This window comes from Anomaloglossus baeobatrachus, chromosome 11 (assembly GCF_048569485.1).
Source record: "Anomaloglossus baeobatrachus isolate aAnoBae1 chromosome 11, aAnoBae1.hap1, whole genome shotgun sequence".
In the NCBI taxonomy this organism is placed as follows: domain Eukaryota; kingdom Metazoa; phylum Chordata; class Amphibia; order Anura; family Aromobatidae; genus Anomaloglossus; species Anomaloglossus baeobatrachus.
In genome coordinates, this window is record NC_134363.1 from 11,382,406 (window position 1) to 11,387,023 (window position 4,618).

The following is a 4,618-nucleotide window of genomic DNA, read 5'->3' on the forward strand; positions in this document are numbered from 1 at the left end:
TTTATGGCAGAGTGGCCTGACGGAAGCCTCTCCTCAGTGCAAGACATATGAAAGCCGCATAGAGTTTGCAAAAAAAAACAAAAAACACATGAAGGACTCCCAGTCTATAAGAAATAAGATTCTCTGTCTGATGAGATGAAGATAGAACTGTTTGGTGATAATTCTAAGCGGTATGTGTGGAGAAAACCAGGCACTGCTCATCACTTGCCCAATACAATCCCTACAGTGAGACATGGTGGAGGCAGCATCGTGCTATGGGGGCAGGGATAGGACAACTGGTTACAATTGAAGGAAAGATGAATGCGGCCAAGTACAGAGATATCCGGAAAGAAAACAGCTTCCAGACTTGGCCGAAGGTTCACCTTCCAACAAGACAATGACCCTAAGCACACAGCTAAAATAACAAAGGAGGGGCTTCAGAACCAACTCTGTGACTATTATTGACCGGCCCAGCCAGAGCCCTGACCTAAACCCAATTGAGCATCTCTGGAGAGACCTGAAAATGGCGTCCACCAATGTTCACCATCCAACCTGACGGAACTGGAGAGGATCTGCAAGGAAGAATGGCCGAGGATCCCCAAATCCAGGATCCCAAGAAGACTCATGGCTGTACTAGCTCATAAGGGAGGGTGCCTCTACCCAATACTGAGCAAAGAGGCTGAATACTTACCATGTGAGATTTCAGTTCTTCTTGTTTAATAAATTTGCAAAAGTTTCTCCATTTCTGTTAAGATGGGGGCAGAGTGTACATTAAAGAGAAAATGTAACAAATGGCTGCAATGGAAAAAAGGAAAAAAAAAAAAAGGAGTGAAAAATTTAAAGGCGTGTAAATACTTTCTGTACCCACTGTATATCTGTTACCTGAATGTTCACAGAAAAATGAACAGTGACCTGTTTACACTCTCAATGGTGCAGGAGAGTTCCGATCTGATGAGGTCACAAAAGTTAAGAAGTAATTAGTGCTGTGAGAGAGGGCACGGCTACTGGACTTCAGTCCAATTGGTCCAAATTATTACTGGGGTTCCTGGTATTTGCGGGATCCCTGCCGGTAGGTTGCAGTTGCAGTGTTTGTTAGATCATTCATTTTTCTTGTACGCCCTGTGCTCGAGGGCTGCCTCCTCCTCCTCCTCCTCAGGCACAAACAGGCTCTCGCCCCCTCCAGCTCAGTGAGAACAGCGAGGCTTCCATGGAGGACACACGTCTGCGCTCTCCCTCCTTTTAAGTGGTCCGATCGCTCCCGGTGCCCCCACAACGCCAGCGATAGAGTGACGAAGCGATGGACAAGAGAACGGTGAGGTTTTTGTTTGTAAATATGGAACATTAGAGGAGAAATCTTGTATCTTGTTATATTTTCATTAGTTTGTTTCTTTTCTTATGTTTTTATTTATATATTTTACTCACTTATATAGCGCTATTAATTCCACAGCTTTACAGACTCACAATCTATATTATATAATAGATAGATAGCGAGAGAGAGGGATAAATAGATAGATAAAGGGATAGATAGATAGATAGGAGGGAGAGATAGATAGAGGGATAGATAGAGGGATAGATAGATAGATAGAGGGATAGATAGATAGATAGAGGGATAGATAGATAGATAGAGGGATAGATAGATAGAGGGATAGATAGATAGAGGGGTGGGTAGATAGAGGGGTGGGTAGATAGAGGGGTGGGTAGATAAAGGGATAAATAGAGGGATAGATAGACATATAGATAGATTCCCGATCAGCAGATCATGGAGTTGATACATTGTTACGTTTTCTTTTGTTTATGGTTCTGCACAGAACGCGGAGCACAATTTGATACTTTTTACACCTCCGCTGGTATCGGAATAAGTCTGCCCGACACAGATACAGACGGCGGAGTTGTTATAAAGTTTTTTGTCAGGTTAATGCTCTGGAAGCCGATATTGAAGTTTAATTAACCTCTTCATTACTCATGATGGAGAATTACAGTGATGGCAGGAGCTCTGCATATGAAATGTGACTCCTAAAGGAGCAGAGACTGTTCCCTGCAGGGTGTAACAAAGGCAGCAAACTCCCTGTCAGGCCACCGACAGCCCACCTCAGCCCCACGCCCACCTGATGCAATCGCAGGGTGCAAATGACTTATATGGCAACTGGAAACCACGGTCATCACGTGGCCCACGTAAAAAGCTTCAGCTGCTGCCAGTAGAAAAGATATAATACACTGCACTAAATTATTAGCATAAATAGTCTACAAACGACCCCCATAGCTGGAGACACGGCACATTGCATCAGCCCAGATTCTATCAATCATCTGAAATAACACAGTCTGTGGTTACACTGCCACCTGGAGGCAGAAAAAAAAAAGACTTCCTGCTACACTGCACCAAATCTCAGCAGTGAGCAGACTCTCCCCAGACATTCTTGCATGGAGTATATAACAAGAAGAACCGGAATATATGTAGTACAAGATATTTTACTAAATATTACATTACAAAACTTAAGTGTAAATTAATCAAGAATAATGGCCATGATAAAATTACATAAAAACAGCATTGGGAGGTGGGGGGGGGGGGTGGAAATAACATCTGGAAGTGGATCAAAGGATGGTAACAATACACCACACTGATAATATATGGTTATACAAAAAGACAGACCGGTGGTAGAAGTACTTAATATTACTATTGGTGGATAAACTGTTTATATATAATAATGCATGAAAAAAAATGCCCCAATCAGGGTAAAGTAACATAACCCAAGTGGGTATGAATCACAAGTTGTATATTATCCACACATGAAAAATCAGTTTGATTACTAACAGGTACAGTACTAGATGTAATACAAAAACCACCTAAGTGACATACATACCGACGTACGTTTCGCCAGAAATGGAGACCGAGTGGTTCAAGGCTTCATCATGGAGGCGAGGCAGCCTCAGGGGCTGCTTTATTATGGTATGTGTCACTTAGGTGGTTTGTATTTTTAATGTTTAATAAAAATATTTTTGATATATTTTGCACTACATATACTCCGGTTCTCCTTGTTATATTGTTATAATGGAGTAAGTGCTGGCCACAGATCAACCCTAGATTAGGGCATCTGTAGACTTAAAACACATTATTTGGTTATGAGGAAAATGTATTCTCATTACTGCGGAGGAAGAGGATCTCCATACCATAGCTGTAGACGGCGAAAATGCAGCACAACATGTAAGCACGTGCCATAGACTAAACGAGATGCCATCGACTTTCACAGCCCGCTCACTTGTTGTACCCCAATTCCTGGAATCTCTATATCGCAGTTCCCCATTTTGCACTTGCAAATGCTTATTTGGTCCTGAAATAGAGTTTGATGAGTACAGGATGTTATCGAAGGATCCCACGATGGTCAACTGCCCTCGTGGGACCAATGAACAATGCAAAAAAAATCATTTATTGGTGCAAAGGTCACATAATATTTATTTATATAACGCTATTAATTCCACAGCGCTTTACATACAATGGCAACACTGTCCCCATCGAGGCTCACGATCTAAGGTCCCCCATATGCATGTTTGTGGAGTGTGGGAGGAAACCGGAGAACCGGGAGAAAACCCACGCAAACACGGGGAGAACATACAAACTCATTGCAGATGTTGTCCTTGGGATTTGAACCCATGACCCCAGCACTGCAAGACCGCCGTGCCAACCACTGAGCCACCCCCCAAAGACCGCCGTGCTAACCACTGAGCCACCCCCAAAGACCACCGTGCTAACCACTGAGCCACCCCCAAAGACCACCGTGCTAACCACTGAGCCACCCTCCAAAGACCACCGTGCTAACCACTGAGCCACCCCCAAAGACCGTCGTGCTAACCACTGAGCCAATAACATCCCTAATGTTGAATGACTCACAAGTGATCCTACTGTTGAGGATCTTGCTGATCACTTGTGATCTATTATCCGGCAGGAGAGATTAAAGCGGCGACGCTCTGGATAATGGAGCTCTCGCGGTTCAGTTTTCTATAAGCAGTGCAGAGGGTTTATGTTCTTGGAGATTTTCGGATACATTCGGATTATTTTTCTTCCACCTCTAGGCCCGTCCTTCCATCGCAGATACATAGCCACTTGTTGCCTGTGGTGTAAAGGAAATCCCTTCCCACACTGACTGCTGGTTTTGCCTTTAGGTTTCCCCTTAGCGTCGTGCAGAGAAAGCGAGACGTCTGCTGAGGACACGTGGCGGCTCGGGAGGACTTGGACACCCTGGGTAGGTTCACACAGAGGTTTTTCTCATGCATTTTTTTTTTTTTTTAAACTGAACAATGTAAATGAAAAAAATAATAGAATTTATTGCATGGATTGTTCCAGGAAATTTGAGTCACAGAAAACTTGTTTTCCACAAACTTATTTTCACGGAGGGGCCAGTGACGAGCGGAGGGGCCAGCGACGAGCGGCGGGGCCAGCGACGAGCGGCGGGGCAAGCTAGAAAAGGTGTTTTTTTTTTGCCGCTTTTTTTCCCCCCATGCATTTGGGCTAGAAAAACGCTGCAAATATTGACATGCTGCAGTTTATTTTCTGCACTAAATCTGCAGGGGAAAAAAAAAAAACAAAAAACCTCAAAACGTGTGCACAAGGTTTCAGGAGTCTCTGACTTTTCCGGCATCTGCATAG

The 4,618-nt window shown here is 43.8% G+C and overlaps 1 protein-coding gene across 1 annotated transcript in view; it reads left to right on the forward strand.

Annotated features, from left to right (window-relative positions):
* Nucleotides 1-1,179: 1,179 nt before the first annotated feature.
* The window catches only part of LOC142257017 (uncharacterized), a 58,794-nt gene continuing 55,355 nt past the window's right edge, over nt 1,180-4,618 (forward strand). Inside the window, exons 1-2 of the mRNA XM_075329063.1 lie at nt 1,180-1,291; nt 4,135-4,214. The gene's annotated coding sequence lies outside the window, so the exon portion shown is untranslated. The remainder of the gene's footprint in view (nt 1,292-4,134; nt 4,215-4,618) is intronic.